Source organism: Saccopteryx bilineata, chromosome 8 (assembly GCF_036850765.1).
Source record: "Saccopteryx bilineata isolate mSacBil1 chromosome 8, mSacBil1_pri_phased_curated, whole genome shotgun sequence".
In the NCBI taxonomy this organism is placed as follows: domain Eukaryota; kingdom Metazoa; phylum Chordata; class Mammalia; order Chiroptera; family Emballonuridae; genus Saccopteryx; species Saccopteryx bilineata.
Genome location: NC_089497.1, coordinates 72,080,654 through 72,093,643, shown reverse-complemented (window position 1 = coordinate 72,093,643; position 12,990 = coordinate 72,080,654). Strand labels below are relative to the sequence as shown.

Below are 12,990 nucleotides of genomic sequence, written 5' to 3'. Positions count from 1 at the left end.
ATGCTGTTTTAGCTTATTTCTGTCAAACACCCCTTAATAATTAGAAAAATCAGAGATTTTTAAGGAAATGACTAGTAAACCCTGAGATAGGGAAGCCAACTTTTACAGCTAGAAAGAATCCAAACAGAGTGCTATTGCTAAAATAATCCAAGATGTTATAGAATCACTATTTTTAAGTAAATAAAATGCAACTGGAATTCACCCTAGACCACAACACACAGAGCTGTCCCCGTGAGAAGCTCAATGACAGTCCCACTTGCTCCTTTGCAGCTTCTGGATTGGGGCCCCTACAGGCTACCTGCTCTGTTTCCTTTGTCCTCTGCCAGCTGCTGGTCACACATGCTTTTTTCCTGGTTCCCCAGCTTCAGTCAATCCACATATTCACTGCCTATATCTTTCACCGACGCTGGCCCTCTAGAAATTTCTTTATATCATTAGCCTGTAAATCAAGCCAAATAATCCCAAATATATTCTCCAAGTTTGGTAAAAAAAAATTATTCCTAACCATTTTTATCTGATATGATAAACAATAAACAGGTGGCAAATTAATATAATTTATAGAGATAATTGGAAAGTTAAAAAAAAAGATTCTTTCCCTGAGATCACTGATTTGTAGAGAGAACATCTGTTTTAGGGGCAGAGTTTAAGTATTAAATAATTAAAACTTTAGATAAATGCCGGTAGCCCTTTGGTTTACTCATTTATTTATTTCTGAGAGATGACCTAGTGGGACAGAACCACTTAGATTTTGGAGTCTGACAAATTTGTGTTTGATGGACCTAGTTCCATGGCCATCAAAATATTTTTATTTATCAAGGGTCCCAACATGTTCTAGGGGAAGAAGGTGTGACATTCGCTGCCTAGTTATTTTATAATTATCCCAAAGAAAGTCCTTCTAGAAAAATTTCACTTGAAGACACACAATTTAAATTTATGAGAACTGCTTTGAGTGCAAAAGTTTGTTCAGACAAGCTAATCAGAGGATTAGTGAGCCATCTTCGCTGAGACATAAGTAATCAGAACCTTCCTCTTATTAAGCAGTTAGATACTGGTGTTACCCAACTGAACAAAAATAAGGAATATTCTGAAAGTCACTGTGCCATGTCACTTCCTGCATGGTGGAGCCCCTTCACGGGCCAGGCTGACACAATGAGGACTGTGAGAGCCACAGAGGGATGAAAGCACACATTGTTTCCCCGAGTCCACAGCGGCAGCTGAATAATGGCGTTTTCTGATGGCTAGGAGCAGGTTTGCTTTCAGAGTGTGTTGCTCTGTATTTTCCTTGGATCCAGGACTTGTCAGCAAGGACACAGTAAAACCCAATGACAAGACTCAATCAGCAATGACTCAACATTCAGAGGAAGAGTGGTTTTCAAAGACAATTAGGAAGCTATTTGTAATTTGAGCTTCTCCAACCCCTTAGGACGTCCACCACATTCGAGAGGATGTGAGTGACCCCTCTGTGAGTAAGCTGCACAGTGCTGCAGAAGGCCCCTGGTGGGGAGTACCTTCTTCATGCCATTTCATGTTCGGTCCTTATGTCCCAAATCCAGCATGTTTCAATGAAAAGTACCCTAGAGAAGGTTTGTAGTTTATGGGATTAGCACTCACATGACTCCACCCTCATGATTTAGTTCCTCCAAATTTTTTTTTCCTTTTTTGATAGAGATAGAGAGGGAGTCACAAAGAAGGACAATCAGGGACAGACAGAAAGGGAGAGAGAGATGAGAAGCATCAACTCTCCATTGCAGCACCTTAGTTGTTTATCAATTGCTTTCTCATATGTGCCTTGACTGGGGGGCTACAGCAGAGCAAGTGACCCCTTGCTCAAGCCAGTGACCTTGGGCTTCAAGCCAGAGACCATGGGGTCATATCTATCCACTCTGCCACCACCTACTCAGGCAGTTCTTCCAAATTCTTAAGAGGGTCAATGCCTTTCACATTATTAAAAGTAGTTAAAAGTAGTAAAGTTTTACCACATGTCCTGAGTGTTTCTGATTTAAATTATACATAAATACTTTAAAGTTATCAATGGCTTCTCATCAACAGCATTTGTTCTTCACCAATCCTAAGAAGTTGTAGATAGAAAGATATTATTATTATTAATAGTTTTCTTATACCAAATTGTTCTGGTGGATTATTTAGCTCTTGTTATAGGAGGATAGGAAAATCAATGATAGAACTGGAGTTGAAAGGGGACACATAGAAAAGATTCAAAGTAAAAATAAATATGTCCCTTAAACTAAAAACTATATTTCTGGGAATGTACCCTACACAAATACTTATCCATTCACATGAGGCCATCCACTCCAGATGGATAAGAATATGCATGTAACGATGCTCACTTCAGCCGTGTTTGGCTTCACAAAAAAATCTGAAAACAAACCAAGAGTGAAAAATAAATTGTGGTAAAAATGAAACAAAACCAAACAAACAAAAAAATAAAAATAAAATAAATAAATAAAAATAAATCATGGAGCACTCACAAAATGAGATAGCAAGGAACAGTTAAAAAGAATAGAAACTATGAACTGTAGGCCACTATGTGTGAAGATGTTAAGAATAAATTACATATTAGCATGTATAGTATGACCTCATTTGTGATTATAAAAAAAAGGGGAGCTAGCTATCTAACTAGATCTTTGGATATACCAGGAGAATTTTCAGAACAGGCTTATAAGTTACCTAGGGTTTAGGCCTAAAAGTTTGGAAACAGAGTGGGAAGTTGAAGTTATACTTTCTATTATGAACATTATGAACACATATTTGAAATGTTTACATATGGTAAAAACTTTACTCTTTTGAAAAAATAAAATAGAAGTCAATGTTAAAGTGTGTGTAAAGTTTTATATGAAAGGAAGAAAGAGGAGGAAAAATAGTCACAGACTGCTCACATGTGCCACATACCCAACTCCACAAATGTTATCTCATCTACCTTTATGACAACTTCTTGAGCTGGGCCATTTGTTCGTTTTGTGAGTGAGAAATTGAGGCTCCATGAGGCTGATTCATTATCTTCGCGAGAGACAGGGATGAATTCAACCCAATTTTCTGAGATCCCCCAATATTCACATAGGCATTCCCATAAGCCACAATGATATGGGATGTATAAAAGTAATGAGAAGAACAACAAGCAAATGCAAAAATATTATAACTTCTGGAATTGGAAGCTAAACCATAAGATTTGTCTTATAGGGTCAGCCCATGGTCCTGTAATACCCATTGATCTCTATGCTAGCAAATAGTAACTGTGGTGATGCATTTGACCTTATTAATTTCTTTGAAAATATGCTCCTAGAATTGTTGCATTGGGAAAAAAAATCAGAATGCAGTGGATCCAAAGAACAAAGTGGGGAAGAAGGATTAAAGAGGCAACAAGGAACACTAGCTTTGCCAGGTTTCAAATATCTTCTGTTATTCCACTCAGGATTCTAAAATAAAAGCCAATATTTTTTTTTCTTTCAAGGCTAAATGGTAAAATGAAAAACTAATTTAATATTTCATTTGTATTACATTCAAAATTAAATTAAAGTTACCTTTTTATAGAAATGGCTTACTTGACCAAGGTTAAAAAATAATCAAAAAAAATCCTATGGAATTATTTGTTATGCTGTGATTTATTCTCCTCTTTTGTTCTTCTACTGTTCAGAAAGCTTATTGACTTGTAGGTGACTCTTCATGCTAATATGCACAATATTTATACATCTATAAGTAATACTCACTTGCCCAATGGCATTACACACAGAAAAAATAGAATTTCATGTATCATTAAGCAATTTCCAAGGTGTTGGCAATTCATGGAAAGCATCAGTATAGATTGAGGGGGCAAGATGGCGATGGAGTAGGAGGACGTACCAACTTCCACCTTCCAGAACCAAAATGGATTACAACTTAATTTTAAGAACAATCATCTAAAAAAACCAACTTTTGACTAAACTAAGAGGACTCTTTAACCAAGGAACACTGAAAAAGCCACACTGAGACTGGTAGGAAAAGAGGAAATGTGGAGAGGGCTGCCCAGCTCCCAGGAGCAAACGACAGCATGGAGGGACTCACACGGCAGGAAGTGAGTTTAGTGGAGTGGGGAGGGTCCTGGGCCACAGGAACAAAGCCCCAGCATGCAGCCCCAGAGCCTAGAAGAGGTGTACAGACAGTATTTAGCTGCAAAACAAGCCAGGATACTGTTTGCGAGAAAGAGACAGATTTCTCAGACCCAGGATTCATCTTAAAGAGACCACGCAGAAAACCTCTTTCACAACCACTCACCTGGGGCTCTGGGGCACAGGGAGAGATGAAAGGACTGGAGTAGCAGGAAGAGAGTGTAATCTGGGAGGCACAAAGAGAAACACTTTGAGGGCAGCCACCTTACCCCTGAGCTGAGTCACTCCCCAAATCTAAAGTGAATATTTTTCCTAGAACCAGCAATACCAGCAAAGGGAAGCACATCACCAGCCAAACAGAAGCTCTCCTGCTGCACTCAGAGCAGAGTCACTTAGAAGCAGGGAGCCATTAGGAATACAGTAGTGAGTGCTAAGGTCTGAGCTGCATCTCTACCCTCACACTGTTGAGTGCTTGCCAGAGGGCAGAAGCTGGGGACTAGCTGCAGCTGCAGACCAGGAATGAGTGCAGTCCTGCCTGCGGGGGCAGATGCCGTAGCCTGCTGTGACTGAGACCTGGTGCGAGTGCAGTCCCACCTAGCAGGGACCAAGGCCAAGAGCAGCCGTGGCAGTGGAAGGGGCACACAAAAGCAGTCCAACTTTCGGCTGCGGGCCAGGTGCAAGAAAGTGGTGGAAAGCACCTGCAGTCCCACTTTCAGGGACAAGATGAAAGCCAGAGAACCAGCTGAGACTTGCAGCAGGGCACAGGAGTGCAGCCCAGCCCAGGGACTGAGGCTTGTGGCCCTGGCGCATCAATGGAGTCCTGCCTGTTGGCAGGGCAAAGGCTGGAGGTTGGCCAAGGCTTGCAGCCAGGACACAGGAGTGAAGTCCCACCCATGGGGTGGGGCAGAGGCAGGGCACTGGCCAAGGCTTGCAACTCAAACACATGAACACAGTTCCACGCACCAAGGAGGTGCAGAGGCTGGGCCAGCCAAGGCTTGCAGCCCCAGTATGCAAACACAGACCCGCCCACAGAAGCGAGGCAGAAACCACAGCGACCGCTGCAGCAGTCCGGCACCAACAACACCCATGCCCAAACACCAGAGTCAGTGACAGAGGGGTGGCCGGCCTGCAGCCAGACCAACCCTAGGAAACACAGAAGCCACACCCATCGGACTTCTGTGGCCACACCCTTCTTATACACAGACAAAATGAGAAGGCAGAAAAATGCAACCCAAATGAATCAACAAGAGAAATCCCCCAAAAAAGATTTGATGAGACAGAAATAACCAAATTACCAGATGCAAAGTTTAAAATAATGATTGTTAGGATGCTCAAAGATCTTAGAGCAACAATGGATGGATATAATGAGCACCTAAATAAAGAGATAGCAAGTATAAAAAAGGACATTGAAATAATAAAAAAGAATCAGTCAGATATGACAAATATAATATCAGAAATGAAGACCACACTGGAAGGAATTAAAAGCAGGATGGATAAAGCTGAGGATAGAATCAGCGAGTTAGAGGACAAGATAAATGAAAGCACAGAAGCAGAGCACAAAAAGCAAAGAGGCTCAAAAAGTCTGAGGAAACTCTGAGAGCTCTATGACAACATTAAGAGAAATAACATGCGCATCATAGGGGTTCCTGAAAGAGAAGAGAAAGAACAAGGGATAGAGAATCTGATTGAAGAAAGCATAACTGAAAACTTTCCTAAATTGATGAAGGAAAAAGTCACACAAGTTCAAGAAGCACAGAGAGTTCCATTATGGATGAAGACAAAAAGGCCAACACCAAGACACCATCATAATTAAAATACAAAAATTAAGAGATAAAGAAAGAATACTAAAAGCTTTAAGAGAAAAGCAAGTAATTACCTACAGAAGAGCCCCCATAAGGATGACATCTGACTTCCCAACAGACACATTAGAGGCCAGAAGAGAATGGCAAGAAATATTCAAAGTAATTCAAAACAAGAGCCTACAAACAAGACTTCTCTATCCAGCAAGGCTATCATTTAAAATTGAAGGAGAAATAAAAAACTTCCCAGACAAAAAAAACTTACAAAACTCAAGGAATTTATTACAATCAAACCAATGCTGTAAACAGAACAGAGAGAAAATAAAATCAAGTAAAAGAGGAATATAGATTTAAAGAATAAAATGGCAATAAACAATTACATATCAATAATAACCTTAAATGTAAATGATTTAAAATCTCCAATCAAAAGACATAGACTGAAAGTACAGGGATGGAAAAAAAATATTTCATGCAAATAGAAATGAAAAAAATCTGGGGTAGCAATACTTATTTCAAACAAAATAGACTTTAAAACAAAGGCTATAGTAAGGGATAAAGAAGGTCACTACATAGGCCTGACCTGTGGTGGCACAGTGGATAAAGTGTCGACCTGGAAATGCTGAGGTTGCCGGTTTGAAACCCTGGGCTTGCCTGGTCAAGGCACATATGGAAGTTGATGCTTCCGGCTCCTCCCCCTTTCTCTCTCTCTGTCTCTCCTCCTCTCTCTCCCTCTCTGTCTCTCTCTCTCCTCTTTAAAAATGAATAAATAAATAAAAAAAGGTCACTACATAATGATAAAGGGAGCAATCCAACAGGAAGATATAAGAATTATAAATATCTATGCACCTAATATAAGAGCACCTAAATATATAAATCAGATTTTGATGGGCATAAAGTGCAAGATCAACAGCAATACTGTAATAGTAGGGGATATTAATACCCCATTAACATCATTGGATAGATCCTCAAAAAAGAAAATTAACAAAAAAACAGCAGACTTAAAGAACACACTAGATCAACTGGCTTTAATAGATATCTTATGTACTTTTCACTCTAAAGCAGCAGAATATACAATCTTTTCAAGTGCTCATAGTACATTCTTTAGGATAGACCACATGCTAAGACACAAAACGAGTCTCAACAAATTCAAGAAGATTGAAATCATATCAAGCATCTTCTTTGATTACAATGGCATGAAACTAGAAATCAACTACAATAGAAAAACTGAAAAACACTCAAACACTTGGAAACTAAGTAGCATGTTATTAAATAATGAATGGGTTAACAATGAGATCAAGGAAGAAATCATAAAATTTCCTTAAAACAAATGAAAACAAACATACAACTCAAAATTTATGGGACACAGCAAAAGCAGTCCTGAGAGGGAAGTTCATAGCAATACAGGCATATCTTAAGAAGCTAGGAAAAGCTCAAATAAACAATTTAACCCTGCATCTAAAAGAACTAGTAAAGGAACAGCAAATAAAACACAAAGGAAATAGAAGAAAGGAAATAATAAAGATCAGAGCAGAAAAAATGACATAGAGGCTAAAAAAATAATACAGAGGATCAAGGAAACCAAGAGCTGGTTCTTTGAAAAGGTAAACAAGATCGATGAACCTTTAACCAGACTCACCAAGAAAAAAAAGAGAGAGGACTCAAGTAAATAAAATTAGAAATGAGAGAGGAGAAGTAACAACTGACACAGCAGAAATAATACAAAGGATTGTAAGAAAATACTATGAAGAACTCTGTGCTATATAATTAGATAACCTAGGCGAAATGGACAAATTCCTTTCAAAAATCAACCTAGAAGAATCAGAAAACCTAAATAGATCTATTTCATCAAATGAGATCGAAACAGTTATCAAAAAACTCCCAACAAACAAAAGTCCTGGGCCAGATGGCTTCACAGGTAAATTTTTACCAAATATTCAAAGAAGAACTAACTCCTATTCTTCTCAAGCTGTTTCAAAAAATTCAAGAGGGAAGACTTCCAAACTCCTTTTATGAGGCGAGCATAATTCTGATTCCAAAACCAGGCAAAGACAACACAAACAAAGAAAACTATAGACCAATATCCCTGATGAACTTAGATGCCAAAATTCTCAACAAAATATTAGAAAACTGGAACCAGAATACATAAAAAAAAATAATACATCAGAATCAGGTGGGATTAATTCTAGTGAGACAAGGCTGGTAAATATCTGCAAATCAATCAATGTGATTCAACACATAAACAAAAGGAATGATAAAAATCACATGATAAATCAGTAGATGCAGAAAAAGCATTTGATAAAATCCAGCGACCATTTATGATCAAAACTCTCAGCAAAGTGAGGATACAGGGATCATACCTCAACATGATAAAGGCCATCTATGACAAACCCAAAGCCAACATCAAAATCAATGGGTAAAAATTAAAAATTAATAGAAATCCCCTTAAGATCAGGAACAAGGCAGGGTTGCCCCCTGTCACCACTCTTATTCAACATAGTTCTGGAAGTCCTAGCCACAGCAATCAGACAAGAAGAAGAGATAAAAGGCATTCAAATTGGAAAAGAAGTAAAACTATCATTACTTGCTGATGATATGATACTGTACATAGAAAACCTGAAAGTCACAGTCAAAACACAGCTAGACCTGAAAAATGAATTCAGCAAGGTGGCAGGATATAAAATCAATATTCAGAAATCATTTTTATACACCAACAATGAACTGTCTGAAAGAGAAATTAAGAAAACAATCCCCTTCACTATTGCAACAACAAAAAAAAATTAAAGTACCTAGGAGTAAATTTAACCAAGGAGGTTAAAGACTTGTACTTGGGAAATTATAGTATAATACATAGATAAAGGAAATCAAGGAAGATACAAACAAGTGGAAGCATACACCGTGTTCATGGATAGGAAGAATAAACATCATTAAAATGTCTATATTACCCAAAGCAATTTATAAATTCAATGCAGTTCCTATTCAAATTCCAATGACATATTTCAAAGATATAGAACAAATATTCCAAAAATTTATATGGAACCAAAAAGGAACACGAACAGCCTCAGCTATCCTGAAAAAGAAGAATCAAGTGTGTGGAGGGTATCACACTTCCTGATATCAAGTTATACTATGAGGCCATTGTACTCAAAACCGCCTGGTACTGGCATAAGAACAGGCTTACAGATCAATGGAACAGAACAGAGAACCCAGAAATAAACCCACACCTACATGGACAATTGATATTTGACAAAGGAAGTAAGAGCATACAATGGAGTAAAGACAGTCTCTTTAACAAATGATATTGGGAAAATTGGACAGGTACTTGCAAAAAAATGAAATTAGACCACCAACTTATACCATTCACAAAAATAAACTCAAAATGGATAAAAGACTTAAATGTAAGTCATGAAACCATAAACATCTTGGAAGAAAACATATGCAATAAACTCTCTAATATCTCTCATAGCAATATTTTTGCTGATTTATCTCCACGGGAAAATGAAATAAAGGACAAGGATGAACAAATGGGACTATATGAAACTAAAAAGCTTTGCACAGCCAAAGACACCATGAACAAGATAAAAAGACAACCTACACAATGGGAGAATATATTCGCCAATATGTCTGACAAGGGGTTAATAACCAAAATTTATAAAGAACTTGTAAAACTCAACAATGAGCAAAAGAAATAAATAGTTCTCCAAAGAGGACATACAGATGGCCAATAGGCATATAAAAAAGTCTTCACCATAACTAATCACTAGAGAAATGCAAATTAAAACTACAATGAGATACCACCTCATACCTGTCAGAATGGCACTTATTAACAAAACAACACAGAATAATGCTGGAGAGGGTGCAAAGGAAAGGGAACCCTCCTTCACTGCTGGTGGGAATGCAGACTGGTGCAGCCACTGTGGAAAACAATATGGAGATTCCTCAAAAAATTAAAAATGGAACTGCCCTTTGACCCAGCTATCCCACTTTTAAGAATATATCCTATGAATACCAAGTCATTGATTCAAAAGAATAAATGCACCCCCATGTTTATTGCAGCATTGTTTACAATAGCCAAGATCTGGAAACAGCCCGAATGTCCATCAGTGGATGAGTGGATTGAAAAGCTGTGGTACATATACACAATGGAATACTACATGGCCATGAGAAAGAAGGAAATCTTACCTTTCTCAACAACATGGATGGACCTGGAAACTATCATGCTAAGTGAAATAAGCTAGGCAGAGAAAGAAAAATACCATATGACCTCACTCATTTGAGGAACCCAATGAACAATGTGAACTGAGCAACAGAACAGAGATAGAGGCGGGATCAAAGGGACCAGAGGGAAAGTAGAAAAGAAGATGGGATCAGAGAAGGGAAAGAGATTAATGAAATTATATATACATAACACAGCATTATAGAGAACTAGTCAGCAAATCCTAGAGGGAAGGGGGGAAGGCATTGGGGGAGGGGGCGTGGCAGGGGGAGGGGAATAACGGGGTGGGGGGAGATATATTCGGTGGGACACTTGAATCTATGTAAATGCAAATTAAAATCATAAATAAAAATTATAGGCCCTGGCCAGTTGGCTCAGTGGTAGAGCATCGGCCTAGCGTGCAGAAGTCCCGGGTTCGATTCCCGGCCAGGGCACACAGGAGAAGCGCCCATCTGCTTCTCCACCCCTCCCCCTCTCCTTCCTCTCTGTCTTTCTCTTCCCCTCCCGCAGCCGAGGCTCCATTGGAGCAAAGATGGCCCGGGCGCTGGGGATGGCTCCTTGGCCTCTGCCCCAGGTGCTAGAGTGGCTCTGGTCACGGCAGAGGGACGCCCCGGAGGGGCAGAGCATCGCCCCCTGGTGGGCAGAGCATCGCCCCCTGGTGGGCGTGCCGGGTGGATCCCAGTCGGGTGCATGCGGGAGTCTGTCTGATTGTCTCTCCCCATTTCTAGCTTCAGAAAAATACAAAAACAAACAAACAGACAAAAAGTAAATAAATAAAAATTATATATATATAATTATATATATATAAAGGTAAATCTAAATGCAAAAAAAAAAATCAGTGTAATGACTAGTAGCAATACTTGCTAAATAGCAGAGAGGTTGGAAATTTTTATTCCACTGTTCTGAATACACATGAACTCTCTGATTGAACTAAATTCTCCCCCCTTCATTCCCCGTGGGTTACACAAATATGAGCAGCCCTTGGCCCCTTTCCAATGATTTCTCTCCAAGGAAGTAGGCCTGGGAAATGGAATGGGGGTCAGAGGCCCTGGCAGTCTCACTGGCTGCCAGCAGAGAGACCCAGGGACCAGTATCACTGAATGTTGGCAGGACCCAGTACCAAATGAGAATGTGGGACCTGGTCCGTTGCTTAAAAAGCTTTAAAAAAAAAGATGTCATTAAAGCTATTAAAACAAAAATTTTAAAGTTTTTCTGTGATCTCTTTCACTCAATGTGTCATGGTGTTTTTATTTGCTACTTAATGTCTTTTTAAATGAAGAATAAAATTTAAATTATTATCATAAATTTTACAATTCATCTGTATACTGTGCAACACCAGTTCTATTAAGGAGCATTTAACTCAAATGCAAGATCACTGAAATCACACAATTCCTTTTTCTTAGCTCATACACGCATGTGTAAGCTATTCTTATCAGAACGGTGAAAACATTACACATAACTAACTCGACTATTTTTATTTCATTTCTTGATTCGTTCACAGTCTACCAATACTTCTCCACTTAGCTTATAAGTAAGAAAAGCCTGAACTGGAGTTGGCCTATTTTTTCTTTCCTTCTGTCATCATCTCAGCATTAGTGGATGGCTAATATAAGGGGGTAACACAACTAAGAAAGGATTTGATGAATTCCTTGGTCTTTTGTGGTTCTTAGAATGTCATTGCTTTGTTTCTGGATTAGAAGCAAATTCTGTACTCAACTTGATGCTCGCCGAACGAAGTCTCCCACATAATGGCTCCAGCACAATTCTGTGCTTATGGGGAATTGTGGACCCTACACAGGAATGAGGAGGAAAGGTATAGTGACGCTATATTGTGTGCATTTCCCTTGCTTAAGCTCATGCTCTATTGCCCTGCTGGTTTAACTTAGAAAACACAGTTCAAATATAAAATTATTAAGAACTTAAAGATAGTAGCAGGAGAGCATTAAGCCAAGCATTGCCTCTTCTGAATCAGGAAGTTGGGTTTCGGTGTGACTTCCCAGGTCATATAGTCATAAACCTAGTTCTGTTTTTGAATCACCAGGAGCAAAACTACATCTCTTCCCATAACAAAATGTTCTTGGGGTGCTAGCTGTGCAAGGGGAGGGTTGGGGGCAGAGTAGAGAAGGGAAAAGCCCTCCCCCTGTTCAGGAAACACATAAAAAATCATTCTAGTCTAATTCCAGCCTAGACAAATTAAGTTGGCCAATATTTCACCAGAACATTCAAATGCTTTCTGGTCCTTCACAAAATAATAGTTTGTTGTCAATGCTATTTCCAGCTACTGTATATATTATATGTCCAAATATATTTTTTCAAGCACAGGAAAATATTTCTATGTGTTATAATCAGTGGCAACAATTCCCTTCTATCCTGAGATGACAGTTATACTATGTGCTAAAATGCCAAATATGAATGTGAGGCCTACAACCTTTATGAGGGATAACTCCCAAATATCTATAATCCCAGACTGGAGTAAATGGAAATGTTTTTATATGAGTCTGGATGCCCCATGAATTATTTTCTGTGCATATCTTCACACCACAAATTTACTGCCTTTTCAATTGTCACTAAATATATTCCTCATTTACTGGATACTATTGCACAAATAAAGTTTATTGTTAATTCTTAAGAGTTTCTATATTAAATAATGAACAGAAAAAAATATAAAAATGATTCGCTTTCACAAGTCATGCATAGCTCATGTGATTAAATTTTATGCCTCAAGAAAAAATATTGCAAAATATTACATAAACCAGGCTGACTTACTGAAACAACAAGTGCTAAATTTTCAGGTGGCCAGGACATGCTCTCTATATTTGTATGTCCATCACACCTAAAGAGTTCTCAAAAAATAAAGAATTCTTGCAACTGAGAGGAC

At 38.7% G+C, this 12,990-nt stretch overlaps 1 long non-coding RNA gene across 1 annotated transcript in view; it reads left to right on the top strand.

The window, feature by feature from the left end:
* Positions 1–12,990, top strand: part of LOC136312204 (uncharacterized) — a 66,871-nt gene that overhangs the window by 11,928 nt on the left and 41,953 nt on the right. The gene's annotated exons all lie outside the window — the stretch shown is intronic.